Below are 16,050 nucleotides of genomic sequence, written 5' to 3'. Positions count from 1 at the left end.
TAACTTTTCCTTGTCACTAATGAGCTTGTAGCTGGTTGGCATCTACCTCTTCTACTTTCTGTGTCATGAGTTTGAAAAAAAAATCCCTATTACTTGTGACCTAAAAAAAAAAAAATGTTCCTTTGCAAACTCAAGTTAAATGTCAAAAAAATTGATTGTTTTTAATTTTACACCATTATACCTACTAGGTGTGAGCTCTTGAACTTCTTACTAGACCTAAAAACAATTGGATTCAAACTCGAAAGAAAAAAGTGGTATGGGTAAAGATTCTAACCTGTGCAAAACTTGGTCAACCTAAAACCCAATCCATGGAGAACAAGTGGGTATTGGTTTAACGCATTATCCAACAGCCGAACATACCACAAACAAGGTCCAAAACACAATTGTCCAAAACTCAAAAAAAAAAAAAAAAAAAAATCATTTATTAGTTTTTTTAATGTGAATATTTTTAATAAACCATCATCTCATTTTGGTTTTAATTTATTTAAGTTATTTGACTTGAATGGTTGTAAGTTGCAAAAATTTTGTGATATACCACCTATTATAGGGAATATGTTTTGTTTATGGTTGTTTGTAGAAGTTTACATGTAATTGTATATAGTATAGAAGAGAGGTTTTCACTTGCAAAGAAGCTACAAGAGATAAACTTCTACTCCAATCTAGACATCTAAGAGTTGTAAGTGTGAGGAGCGAATCACATACCCAATTAGAGACTTAGAGTGGATCAATAATTATATTAAACAAATGCATTTATATTAAGGGTCATGTTAACGAGTGCCGTAGGCATTGGTTAACAATCCAATTAAAGAAATTTTTATAAAAAAAAAAAAAAAAAACAATTAATGTTTTGACAGCTTTTTTCATTTCCTATAAAAGTGTATAAAACTTTCTTAAAATGATCTTAACCATGCCCTAACGGACTCGTTAACATTTTCCTTATATTTAATCCAAGATCTGCCCATGGCCATCACACCCTTTACAGTCCATGCTTCTAGCCTTATACCAAATTTTGGTTCGAATAGACTTTGGAAGTCCAATATTCTCTAATAAATTAATGTGAACGTTTTAATCAAAATTAAATAAATTCCATAAATATTGTTGTGAAATTTTAAATTATTTGTAAGTGCACGAATAGCACTAAAAGTTTAGTTGGCAAGCGCAAGCTCAAGTTCATAGGACTTTTGTTTATGTAGGAAAAATAAACAAACCTCAACTAAATAAATACTAATCTATAGTCCAATAAAAGGGATTATTTTATAATTAAATAAAACTAAAAAAAATTAATTTAAATAAAATAATAAAAGGCAATAAAAAGATGTAAACAATCAAGGGAAAAAAATTTAAGGTTTTTGAATCCGCTCTAGAATTCAATCTTGTTATTATGGAAAATATTCTCACTAAATCCCTATATTCTAAAATCTAAAACATGCTTTTCTTCTCTTCCTAAAATATAAATCAAATCATCAAAATTGTATCTAACATACAAATCATAAGAGATATTCAACTTTAAAATCAAACAATAATAAGCCAAGTATTCAATTGATTAATATCACCCTAAATCACGAGAAAAAATGATTGAACTCATATTTTAATTTTTTTTTTTTAGGTCACAAGTAATAGGGATTTTTTTTTCAAACTCATGACACAGAAAGTAGAAGAGGTAGATGCCAACCAGCTACAAGCTCATTAGTGACAAGGAAAAGTTACATACTGAAAATGTGAGACATGAACGAGAGTTGCTGGCCACCACATATGGGCTGGCTCCACCACATATTTCCTCAGTAGTCCAGCCCAACCATAGCCTAATACCTGAAACCCAATCAAACATAAGAATAATGTTACTAATTTGTAATTTGATGTCTTGTAATCACTATCCTTACATTTTTATAAGGGTCAATTGCAAATTACGCCTTTGAAATTTTGGGTTGTTTAGATTTTATACCCCAAAGTTTCAGAACTTTGATTTTACACCCTAAAATTTGGTTTTGTTAGTAATTCACCTCATGTTTAGTTTTTGCTGTTAAGTGACACATATGCATGCTGACATGTTTTATTTTTGCCAAATCAACCTTAAATGATACCGTTTAAGTGAAGACGAAGTGCAAACCTGGCCCAAAGCTAAAATGGACTATAAGTCCAAATTTGCAAGCCAATCCAAGAAAACCACTCCTCCATCCTTCGTACTTAGAGTTGTTAATGCTCGACCTAACTCACGAACATGACACGAACCTGACACGGGGTTTTTTGGGTTAGGGTTAGGCTTTAATGAGTTTGGGCCATAAACGGGTCAACCTGAAAGCGACACGATAATAAATGTGTCATAAGCGGGTCAACCCACGTAACCCGTAATAGACACGTTTGACATACCAATTTATTTGTTTTAACCCAAAATGACCCACTTAACACAACCAGTTTAATTTGTATAACAAATAAATATTTATTTTATTTTAGATTTGTCAAATACCTTTTATATCTAACATATATTTTAAATTTAAAAAGAAAACCGAGTAATTACAAAAACTTACAAGGGATATAATTAGAAATTGAAACTTTACAAATCATAAATCTCTAAACCTAAAAACCCTAAATCTCTAAATCTTCTTAAAAATATCTTTTTAAAAAAAAAATTTTAAATTTCAACTGTACTACTCACTTTACTATCTTATAGTTTCACATCCAATTCTCAAATTCAAAGTCTCAAACCGATTATTGCTCTCTCTTTCTCTCTCTCTAATGTGTTTATTTTTTCTGCAAAATGTTTTTGTTCTATAAACTTTGAACCCATGTGCGTTATTAATATATGAGATATATTAATTGTTGATTAAGGCCACAATTGTAGCTTTTGTCTTGTGCCTTGTGTGTGTGTGCGTGTATGTTTTTTTTTTTTGGTGTTTGTATTAGTGTTGTTTGATTTTACACCCTAAAGATTGGTTTCATTAGTAATTCACCTCCCGGGTTAGTTTTTGTTGTTAAGTGACACATGTCCATGCTGACATGTTTTATTTTTTGCCAAGTTAGCCTCAACGATACCATTTCAGTGGCATTTTAAAAAGGCGCCGTTTCAGCCAAAAATTAAAACATAAACCCTCTAGTTTTAATGATTCATATCCTCTGATCTTGTACAGTTACTGTGGAGGCTTGGAGAATGACTATTTTTTTTTTTAATCTCAATCCATGAGTATGTTTTTGATAATTCATCTCTTTTTTATGAGTAAATGGAATCGAGTAGATAATTTGAGAAAACTAATGGAAAAAATAAAATCCCTCAACGCAATAACAACGATAACTCTCGTTGCCTCAACTCAACTTCACACCAATCCCAATCCCCTCTTACTCCTTTCCAAATGACACTTCCAAGCTCGCAAGTTCCATGTTTTTTGATGCCGAAGACTCAAACAAACAACACATAGTTCACTCCGTTTCCAATTCGAATTTGAAGAACTTTTCAATCCTAATTTCTCAATTCCCTTCTGTCAATACCTTGGAATTCATCACTCCGGCACTCAGTTGCGCCTCCGGTTTCGCTCTCTACCAATCGAAGAATCGACGGAGACTTTGAACGATTCCAATATTGGAGAATGAATTCTCTTCACCAATCCGATGTCGTTTAACCGGTTCATGTTCCTGTGATGCCCTTTCATATCATTCGCCAAAAGTGAAGACGTGAATAAGATGTTGGTGAAGGAAGATAGGCATTTTATGAGGTTAAACAAAGGAAGAATGGTGATGACGAGTGATATTGAGATTGTTAGTGGTTTGCAATTGGAGTTTTAGAAAGTTTGCATGAGTACGGATCGGGGTGTCAATTCGGGTTAGCATGTCGGGTTCGTATCGTGTCGAGGTAAGGGTATTCGACTAAATGACTTAACCCTAATTTGACCCATTTAATAATTGTGTCATGATCCTTCAACCCTAACCCGACTTGTTGATAAGGCGGGTTGACTTGACCCAACCCACTTGACACACTTAATAAACGAGTCGTATTGGGTTAACATGAATACAACACAACCCATTTCAACCTGCATAATATTAAATATAACATCCATTTAGAAATACTTTTTTTTACATCCCAAAAGCAATGCATACACTTCAAGTCTTCAACCCATGTTCTTTTAATCTTTAAAAGCAATACCCAGCAAATCTAAATNTAATAAACGAGTCGTATTGGGTTAACATGAATACAACACAACCCATTTCAACCTGCATAATATTAAATATAACATCCATTTAGAAATACTTTTTTTTACATCCCAAAAGCAATGCATACACTTCAAGTCTTCAACCCATGTTCTTTTAATCTTTAAAAGCAATACCCAGCAAATCTAATTTATAAACTATCTCAATAAACCCACTTGTAAGATATGCAGACAGTGTCGTTCTGAAACTTTGGAGGTGTAAAATCCAAATAACCCCAAACTTTGGGGGTGCAATTTTAAATTTACCCTTTTTATTATATATATATATATATATATATATATATAATATTATGTATGTGTACATATATATGTGTGTGTGTGTGTGTGTGTGTGGAGATTCATTTGGAAAATTACCAAAAAAAAAAAAATTAGTGAATTTCAATTTTATCCATAAAAAGTATTTCTTATCAAGTTAGACTTGGTCATTAATTATTTTCTTAACGAGTCAATTTATAGTCTCTTTACATTGTGGCGACAAAATTTGTTGGAGTATAACAAAAGTTGATGTATACCAATTTTATATTACTTCTGTACCACATAGTGGTACAGAAGGGCTCCCGAGATCGGGCTACCCTGACCGAGGCCACTGGCTCTCTGCTCGGGGGTGTAATATGACCATAAAGACCCCTTTTTTTTCTTTCTAAAAAAAAAAAAAAGAAAGTATAGTGGGAAGGAATGAAAGTATTGTATCGTGTCTAATGCATAAATACATTAGACACAAGTTGTATCCGTTCAAGATAGAGTAAGGCAACATTATACTTTTCACAAATTTTTAATAGATAAGTTGTTATTAATTCTCATATGAGCATACAATTGACACTACTTTATTATTTAATATTAATAATTTATTATCAGGAGTTGTGAAAAAGTGTGTAAGAAATGTAGCAACTCTAGGCTTATTGTTACAAACTTACAAGAATGCTAATTCTATTTTATTCTCACCTAGGTATTCATTTCACTTACAAGAATGTTGATTCTATTTTATTCTCACACTCATTCTTTTTATCAAATGGAAGCAAACATTCTTTTTTTAAAAGACATAAGAAGTGAATTATATACTAGTAAATTATATAATTATGTTAGGTTCTAAGTACTTAGGAACTAATGTATTAGAACTCTAATTTGTATTATTAGCAAACCATGATCAAAACAGGTTGTTAGTCTTGTTTTAGACTTGCTCAAAGTATGTCTTTTATGTAAAGTTGGAATCGAGTTAACTGCAAAATTAAGTGTGCAATTCTGACTGGCTCGATTGATTGAGAATTAGACTCGATCGATCGAAAATCGGGCAGAATATTTTTTTCTGCAGAATTTCCAACACAGCCCTAAGCCCATATGATGTGTAAGGTTTTATGTTTTGCCCTAAGTATAAAAGGGAAACCCTAGCCACATTTTAGAGGTTGCTCTATTTGCTGTGTGTGTGAATCTCTTGTGAGATTTGAGAGGTGGTTGCCTTCACACATGCTTAGGATTATCAAGAATGAGATTTCATTGAGAGCTTGATGATCATTTAGTTGCTACACTAAAGAGTTTAAAGATACGCAAGCGAAAGTACTTGTCCTTGATGGAGAATCCAAGAAAGAAGGAGTCCATGGTCTCGGAGTTTGTATGTGGTCGTGTCAGTAAGTTTTCTACATGAGGTAGCAATAAGATGTTAGTGGTCTAAGTCATTATTGTAAAAATTCGATTCTTTCATGGTGGATTCAGTTTTACCTTGAGGATAGCTAGGTTAAATCATCTCCAAGTTTTTTACTGGTTTGATTTTCCTAGGTGATCATATTTTTGTGATCTTTATATTCCGCACTTTGTATTGATATGATTATATGATTGTGTTAACCTAGATCTAAAATTTGGACTAAGTAATAACTTGGCTAATTAATTAGGTTAATCCGATTGTGTTTTAAGGGGTCTAAAAACAAACAAGTGGTATCAGAGCAGGTAGCTCTCTTATTGTAGACTTTTGATTTCTAAGCTGATCCTTGACCTCTGTTGTCATGGAATACGAACACTCTCCTGTTATTCCACCTCACTTTGATGGGAATAATTATACTTATTGGAAAGTAAGGATGAAAGCATTCTTGAAATCTATTGATGAGAGAGTCTGGAACTTTATTGAGTACGGATGGGAGAAGCCCACTACTCCTGTGAGTGAGTGGCAAACTTCTCAAAAAGAAGCAGCCGCGTTTAATAGCAAAGCTATGAATGCTATCTTTAACGCTGTTTCTATGGAGGAATTTAAGAGAATCTATAATGTTGAGGTTGCTCACATTGCTTGGAATATCCTCCAGACTGTGCATGAAAGCATAAAGGCTATCAAAATTAATAAGTTGCAGTAGTTAACATCTAGATTTGAGAGTATTAGGATGTCTGATGATGAATCCTTTGATAAATATTATGTTAAACTTAATGACATTGTAAATTTCGCATACAACTTGGGTGAAATCTATGATCAACCTAAAATTGTTAGGAAGATTCTTAGATCTTTAACTAAAGACTTTAGACCCAAGTGACTACCATAATTGAGAGTAAGGATGTGGACTCCATCCCTGTTGATGACTTGTAAGATCTTTTCAGTCTATGAGTTGGACCTACCAAAAACTAGCAAATCCAAATCAATGACTCTTAAGTTAGTTAATGATGTTGAGGTTGGTGGATTTAATGATGAGCTATCTGCTACAGAGATTGCTTACTTTACCAAGAACTTTAGGAATTTTCTTAGAAAACAATAACAGAAGGGCAAGAGGTAAGAACACTGCTGAACTTATAAATTTTAGGAAGAATGATCCCACTGAGGTTAACAACACTAAAAAACCTAGAGAAAAAATTGGTCAATCTTCTAATAATTCTATGGGTCTTCAATGTTTTGGATGTCAAATGTATGGTCATATGAAATTTGAATGTCCTACATACTTAAGGTTTAAGGGTAAGGCTATGGCTGTAACCCTTAGTGATAATGAAGATTCCAATGATGAGTCTGGTTTTGACGAGGCTAGAAACTTTATTACTTTCATTGCTACTGCTGTAGTCAATGAAAGCGTGTCTGTTGAATAGAACCTTTCTAATGGAGAACTCTCTGAGGATGCAGATCTTCAAGAAGCCTATAATAAACTTTGTAAAGTTGTTGCAAAGAATGCTATGAATATTGATCTTGGTTTGAAGAAAATTGCATCTTTTGAGCTTGATAAGAAAAATTTGCTTGTGAAACTGTTTGATGCTAATGAACTTTTGAATAATGTGAAAACTGAAAATATGCTTTTGCTTGATAAAGTTAAAAATTTAGAACTTGGAATATCTGTTGCTAGAGAACAATCTATTAAGTCTGCAAGTTTCAAACTTGATCACATGCTAAGTGTTCAAAAGTCTCCCTCTAACAAAACTGACTTAGGTTTTGTAGAAAGCATCTCTCTGTCTACAACCCATTCTATAAACTTTGTTTCTTCTTCTTTCTCTGAACACCCATGAGTAAGGTTGTAAGTGAGACTGTTAAACCTATAGAGGTCACACCTCCTAGGAAGATTATAGTTAATCTGAAAGAATCTAAACCTAAGGAATCTACCATTTCTAAGGATAAGGTGCATGGTAAGCCTGTTTGGATTTGTCATTTTTGTGAAAAGTCTGGGCACATTCGTTCAAACTATTTCAANTTTTTTTTCTTTTTTTTTTTTTTTTTTTTTTTTTTTTTTTTTTTTTTTTTTTTTTTTGTGTTTCTAGGACTTACGTTGCATAACATTCATGCATTTCATTCTAGGATTGTTTTCTGTTTCTTTAAAAAAAAAAAAAAGGAAAAAGGGAAGCAATTTATGTTTTGTATTTATTTTCTTGGTTTTGAAAACAAGGTTGGTCAATTTATTTTCACATAACATGTCTTTGTACCTTGTTTAGCTTGGATGAGCTTATTTATTGCACTTTACTAGTTGAACCTTTGTAACGCATGTTGTGTGGGAAAGATGTTTATGGTTTTTGATCACTTTGTTTTTATCTTGAAGTCACATGTCTTTGATTGTTAGACTTGAACCTTTTAAGAAAGGCATAAATAACCATCTCACCATTGTTTACTAACCAATCATAAACATCTTAGTGTATATCATAAGATTTTGTGCTCAAAAAAGTATAGCACATGCACAAAAACAATATAAGGTGTAGCCTCAATTAAATGCTTAAAATTGGTATGTACATTATTGGACTTAAAAGTTAAATCAAACAACTAAAATTGGTGTGTACATTATACCTGCTATTTTAATAAGTTTTTGCTTAATTAAAATTGGTGTGTATAATATGAGGCAAATCAAGAAACTTACATGATTGCAAGCTTATGATCTAGGAGATGTGAGAGTTATATGATTTACTCTTCAAGTGATAGTCTCTTTCAAATTCTATGTGATGAATTTTGTAGACTTTGTGTTTGATTTCTATTCACATATCACCTCACATATATCTCAAACTTTTGCTAATTGCACACACTACACAAGTTACTCTTTGCTAAACTTTGTACATGTTATTGTGTGTGATTTTGGTTTGGCCTACCAAGTTTGAAAAATTTATTGAGTTTTATGCAAAACATATTTGATGCTTGAGAATTTAAGAGAATGGAATGAAAATCTTAATTTTAGGAAAACTGGGTTCAAAACTTGTGTTTTTGAAAGACATTTCATCTCATACTCACGCATTTTATTTTTTAAAATTCAATGCTTTGAGGAGTTTCTGCACCAAAATATTTTGTTTTTCAAAAAATTTGTTTTTTCCAGAATTTCGATCGATCGAATTTGTTCCTCGATCAATCGAAATTGCGATTAAATTATTTGGTTAGCCTCTGTTTGTTTCGATTGATGCTCAATTGATACTGGATCAATCGAAGCATTTTTGATCGATCGAACCTAAATTTCGATCAATCGAAAATTGTATAGAGAGTTTTTTTAAAAAAAGTAGATTTTGACGTATTCAACTTACTTTTCAAAATTTTTTCAAACACTCTCTCTACATACGACTCGGTCAAGGTTCAAATCAAATTTTTTGTCATTTTCCTCCATTCTTTTTGCAAGGTTTTTCTCTCCAAAGGCCGGTAAGACCATATTGCCCCTCCTTTTGCTTTTATTTTCAAGTTTCATGCATTTTTATTGCAAATTTCGAACCTATGCATAATTGGGCTTTTTGATGATTCAAGTCATATTTCTTGAAATTGATCAAGGGGTTTTTGTTGGGGGCTGTTATAAACATGATCTATGGTGCTTAATTTGATCAATTTGATGTATTGTGAGAAATTGGAAATTCTAAGTCTTGAATATACCCGAATTTGGGATTTTGTTCAAATTGCGTTTAATTGATGAAATTGGCTTGTTGGATTGATAAATTTGATCATAATAAACTGTTTTCTATCTTAGGTGATGATCAATTGGTAAATTTAGTACAAATTGAATAAGTGGTTTTTCAAAATTTTGGAGTTTTTGTTATAAACTCTATACTCAAGCCAATTTTGTGATTCTAAACTAAAATTGAACTTGTTATCACTGCATTAAAGCATGCATCATGACATTTATCTGTTCATGCATCATATAAATTGTTATTTCTATTTTTTTTTTTGTGCTAACTTGCAGTCTACCCTTGGTTTTTCTTTTTGCTTTTTTTGGTTTTGTCCTTGTGTCTTGTCCTTATCCTAGCACCATGCCTAGGAAGACTACAGCCCATAGGACATCCTCCTTTTCTTCTGCTCCCCCTTTGAGTGATTTGTTTCCGAGTGAGAAAAACCGAGAGCTTTTTGAGTTTTTAAACCTTAAGAGAAAGATTTGGTCTAAGCGAAAAGTATTGTTAGATGAGCTTGATCCAGCTATTAGGGCTAATTTTGAGTGTAAGGGCTGACTACCATTATTGGATATTGGTCCTCCACCACCAGCTACCCTGATTAGAGAGTTCTACTCAAACATCTCTATTCGCGTCTATGATTCCAACACTTTAGTAAAGAGTTGGATACAAGGTGTAGAGTTTACCATTACTCCTAGAGTCGTGGCTAATGCTCTTGGGGTACTGTTGGTCCAGCACCTTGTTTATCCCTATGATGATTCCCCTCCCTTGGACGACATCATGTCTTACATCACTGGATCTTCTATCCAGCGGGGTTTTGATCCTTAGATCACCACTGCTGAGCTCACCGAGTTACACTACCTTTTCTTTAGGATAACGTGTCATTCCTTGTGGCCTATCACTCATCTGCACGCCATTCCTTTGGAGTGATGTGCAGTTTTGTACGCTCTTGTTACAGATGCTCGTATTAGTTTTCCTTATCTGTTTCTTTGTTCTTTGAACGAAGTTTATAGGAGTTCCTCTACTGCTTATGCTCTTTTTCATCCTATTTTCATTCATAGGATTTTGTTGTTTTTAGGTTTAGATGACTTCCCTACTTCTGAGCCCATACATATAGTTGATCCCATAGGTGCCTCCTTTCTTAGGCAGAGGGCTGCTCATCTGAGAGAGAGCTCTAAACGCCCTCGTGTTGAGCCTTCTGGTACCGCACCCCCTCTTTCTTCTACATGTATTACTTCTGGTGAGGCGTCTACTGATCTTGTTGCTGTTGTTGTTGCTGTTGTTGTTCCTCCACCATCTACTGCGGATGACGTTGACATTTGTCGTACTTTGGAGACTGTTTTGACTGTTCAGGTGGCTCATGGTCGGATTTTGGTGGACATGCTTGATGAGCTTCGTGCTTTGCAAGCAGTTTTGGCGCATCTTTGATGTTCACCTTCGCCATCTCCTTTTGATAATGGATTTTGATTACCCTTTGGCATTCCGTCACAAAAAGAGGGAGTACTTTTGGAGTACATTTGGACACTTGTAGAGGATTTTTGTAGTTTGGGGGAGACTTTTGTTTTGTGGAGCTTGTGGAGTTTAGATTGTATCTAGGTGCTTCACTGTGTATGTATTCTTTTTGGCTCTTGATGTATTGTTTTTGGGCTGTTCATGTTAGGAGGAGATACATTGTTATATATGTTTCTTGTTTCACTGCTCATTGATTTATATTTATGTGTTATTCATGATATATGTCTTTGTTTTGTGTTTTGTGAAGTCAAGAATTTATTTTTGTTTTACTTGTATTTTCCATACATGCGTTTATGCGTTTGTTGAGTATTTCAGGAAATACATAGGTTGATTCAGTCATGCTGCTGTCTATACTTGCAACTAATGGATAGTACTTAGGTTGGATTATTTTTGTAATGGGCATTATTTTTTGTAAAGGGCTTTTACTTGTAACTTTGAGCATTGTGTTTGTGTTTTGTCATGGATTGCCAAAGGGGGAGTCTATTAGGTTCTAAGTACTTAGGAACTAATGTATTAGAACTCTAATTTGTATTGTTGGCAAACCATGATTAAAACAGGTTGTTAGTCTTATTTTAGACTTGCTCAAAGTATGTCTTTTATGTAAATTTGGAATCAAGTTAACTGCAGAATTGAGTGTGCAATTCTGATTGGCTTGATCGATCGAGAATTAGACTCGATCGATCAAAAGTTAGGCAGAATGTTTTTTTCTGCAGAATTTCTAACTCAACTCTAAGCCCATATGATGTGTTGGGCTTTATGTTTTGCCCGAAGTATAAAAGGGAAACCCTAGCCACGTTTTAGAGGTTGCTCTATTTGCTGTGTGTGTGAATCTCTTATGAGATCTGAGAGGTGGTTGCCTTCATACATGCTTAGGACTATCAAGAAGGAGATTTCATTGAGAGCTTGATAATCATTTAGTTGCTGCACTAACAAGCTTAAAGATACGCAAGCGGGAGTGCTTGTACTTGCTGGAGAATCCAAGAAAGAAAGAGTCTATGGTCTTGAAACTTGCACGTGATTGTGTCAGTAAGTTTTCTATATGAGGTAGCAATAAGATGTTAGTGGTCTAAGTCGTTATTGTAAAACTTCGATTCTTTCATAATGGATTCAATTTTACTTTGAGGATAGCTAGGTTAAATCCTCTCCAGGTTTTTTACCGGTTTGGTTTACCTAGGTGATCATATCTTTGTGTTCTTTATATTCCGCACTTTGCATTGATATGATTATATGATTGTGTTAACCTAGATCTGAAATTTGGACTAAGTAATAACTTGGCTAATTAACTGGGTTAATCCAATTGTGTTTTAAGAGGTCTAAAAACAAACAAATTATAAATAACAAATCAACAATCCCCTCCTCATATTTTCAAGAATTGACTGAGATTAAGCAAGAATTTTATGTTTTTTTATGTGCAACATCATAGGAAAATGTTTCCCATCTATCCATTTCATCACACATAAGATAAGATTACACAACAGGCCGTATTTAATTGGCTATTAGAAATTTACTTGAGATGGAATATTTTTATCCAAAGTACAATCCATTAAGCAACCTGTCTGGTGAAATGGAAGTTATTATGTAGTACGTATGACCATTTCTAAAATCCTGGCCAAAAGTCTTCATGCTAGTTAGCGATTATAACAATCTCACTAACCAATAATCAATAGTATACGATATGTTGTAAACGAGTTGAGCCCAGTATTAAAAGTTCAAACTTATTTATTTAATTTTATTTTGAACATGAGCCGAGCTCAAGCTTATTATCAAACAAAATACATATTCAAACTTAGTTCATTTACTTGTCTAGCAAGCTTGAGTTTGTTCACGAGCTTTTGATTAACTTATTTTTTTCCTATATATATAATAAAACCATGACTAAAATGTTTTACCTCTTCATAAATTTATAAATTTTTACTACAAGTAAATTATTTATGTTATGAATAAACTACAAATAATAATTTTATATCATATAAACTAATTTACAAACTTATACAACTCAATTTCATGTTTATATAAATATATTTTTAGACAAGTATACAAATAACTATATAGTATTATATATAGTTAATTTGAGCTCTCATTTTTATGAGCTTGTTCACAAACTAACTATTATATTTGAGCTTGGCTCGTTTATTAATTGAGCTTAAAATTGGGCTTGAACTTGGCTTAGTTTCTAAACAAACATACATAAACAAAATTTTTCTTAAGCCAAGCTCAAACGGGGTTCGTATACAGCCCTAAATTCAAGTTACCTTGCTTACCTTATAAAATAAAATTTACCTACCTAAAATCTTTTAATAATAATTGTAGATTTTCTGGTATGCAAGGGAATGAAGACCAGATGGTGACTATCATAATCATATTGAATGAAGTCAAGTGGAGAGCTGCTATCTTTATTCCTAGTAAGGTGAATGCAAAGGATTGGGCAATGTGTGGAATGCTTGCAATTAATTTGGACCCAAAAATAGTAGTTGTGATGTTTTGGTTTAGGTTGTGATGTAGGTGAGTTTTTTGCTACAATGGAGCTTGTATCTCTGGTAGAGGCCATGGTGTAGCTGAGTTTCCTCTCTTTCTTTTTGCTACAGAGGTGTTTGTATCTCATTTCTCTTTGTTGTATTGAATTAGTGTCAATTTGTAGCTGAGGCTTTCGGCTTTTTTTTAATTATCAATGAGGGTTAATTTGCAGCTTTGTTGCTGCTTGTTTTGTAGTTGTGAACCTTCTTGTGTGTGTGTGTATATATATATTGGCTTAATGAAGATTGCTTATTCATAATATTTACCTTGCTACCAGTGGCGGCTCCAGAACTTTTTTCCAAAGTAGTCATTAAGAAACTTAAATTATACAATAATTAATAAGAAAGATAGCTATATCTCATTATCAATGCTACAAGCAATATCTCTTTCAAAATTTTAGTTAAATATTTTTTTTTTTTGGATTTTTTTTTTGTTTGTTTGTAAAGGCCCAATATATTGTTAAAAGGACCAAAGTTTGACTACAAACTTATTGTAGCCTAAGATTACAACTTTCACTAAACAAATTAACATAACTAAATATTTTGAAAATTTAACCATTGAATTGTATGTTTTTTATGTTCTTAAAATACATATCTCATTTCATGTCAATCGAATGTTATTTGATATTTGATCCATAAACTTATATTTTGTGTATCATTTTAGACTACAAAAACTTGAAAATTAAACATTTGATTGATGACATAAGATATTTATCTTTAATCTTCTTGAAGTTTTGCAAGCATGGAGGATAAAGGAAAAAAAAAAATGTAATCTAATTGTAGAATTGTTAAAATTCATATCTAATAAAAAATATTGATTGGAGTTGTAGCCTTAATCTATAATCAAGTTTGTTGCTAAACTTTGTCTAAAGTTTAATTATATTGGACCTAAAAAAAAATTTAGGGTGGTCACACATTTTTTTAAGGTAAAAAATCATAAATTTTTAAATTTTATATAAAATGATTTTTTTTTTCCAGGCCAGGGTGGTTTTATGACCACCCTGATTCTAACGCGAAGCTGGTAGTGCTTGCTACTTCTCAATTTAAAATGAAAAAAAGAAATTATTATTATTACGCATAGTGTATACATACATATACACAAGTTGAAATTATATTTTGAAAATATGACTTCAATTAAAATTGTATAAACCTATTTTCAAAATTACAATTTTATAATTTTATAATTATAATTGAAATTATGTTTTTAAAACACAATATTTCATGCTAAATGTATCGTTGTGTGCAAAAATAATTAGCCAAATGGAAAACTAACTTTTGCTTCCAAAATACCAAAGAAAAACATGATGTAAAAAAGCCATAAAAAAAAGGAGAATATTACCTGAGTAGCGACGATAAGAAGCCAACCAGCAAAAAAGGAAATATTCCGGTGATAAAAGGCTTTGATTATATCAATAATATAAATGGGAAATTATTATATACTTTCGGAATACCATAAATGCGTACTCCCTCATCTCACATGAATGGTAGGTCCCACTAATTAAATTCATGATGGGACCCACCATTTATGTGAGAGGGGGGAATACGCATTTATGGTACTCTAGGAGTACCTAATAATTTTCCAATATAAACACCATAAGTTGATCTATTTCCAAATGCAATACCAACATTAACAAAGATGGTAATGAGTACATGCTCCTTCATGTTAAACGGACCTGGGTTAAGAGAGAACAACTTGGATCCAAACCAGGGTATTTGGAACTTGGTTATGGGGAGAGTAGCAGCCATGAAGCAGCCAATGGGGAGGAATGCCACTAAAACAGTGATTTGGGATACAAGAATGGGCTCAGTCCTGTAGGAGAAGAATTGGTTTAGGAAGGAAAGGATTGCACATGAGAGTAAGCCTAAGGTCCACATTCGAAAGGTCCATAAGGTAGGGTCAGGTCGTCGGTGTTAGGCACGGTTAGCTTGAATTGTTCGATGGGCGAGAGCTTGTCTTCGTTCACATCATGCATAGTGGCTAGGATGTGTGTTTCAGTGGTGGTGGTGGTGGTGGTGGTAGTGGTATTAGGGTATGGTGTTCGCACTTCTAGGGTGGCCATGGGTGAGAGAAATTAATGTTGGTTTTAGCAGGAGCTTAAATGTTGGAATAAGAAGGGCCTTGTTGGCTATTTATGGTGTTGGTGTATTTTAATGATTTGATAGTTAATTATAAACTGATTTTGGTTTAAATCCTCTTGACTTTCTCTAAAGGAAATTAAATGCTAAAATTAATGTGACACATCTCATGTCCTAACACCCAAGTCATCCACTCTCTACGTCTCTAGAATAATGCTACATTTATAAATTATTTTATAATATTTTTACAAATTGTTGATTTAGCAAATTTTTACTAGTTCTGAGTGATTCTTAGGTACTCTTGAAGTATGGAGAATGATGCTCACTTCTCACATTCATGGTGGGGTCTACTCATTAAATTCATGGTGAGATCCATCATAAATGTGAGAAGAGGGGAGCACTATTTTTTCATACTTCAGGAGCACTAAAGAATTTTCCACTGTGTCACATCAATTTTG

The 16,050-nt window shown here is 33.0% G+C and overlaps 1 pseudogene; it reads right to left on the bottom strand.

The window, feature by feature from the left end:
- Positions 1 to 1,419: 1,419 nt before the first annotated feature.
- Positions 1,420 to 15,576, bottom strand: LOC136064061 (oligopeptide transporter 4-like; annotated as a pseudogene).
- Positions 15,577 to 16,050: the final 474 nt, after the last annotated feature.

The sequence above is a fragment of the Quercus suber genome, unplaced genomic scaffold (genome assembly GCF_002906115.3).
Source record: "Quercus suber isolate HL8 unplaced genomic scaffold, Cork oak 2.0 scaffold_617, whole genome shotgun sequence".
Classification (NCBI taxonomy): domain Eukaryota; kingdom Viridiplantae; phylum Streptophyta; class Magnoliopsida; order Fagales; family Fagaceae; genus Quercus; species Quercus suber.
This window is presented reverse-complemented; position numbering and strand designations above follow the sequence as displayed.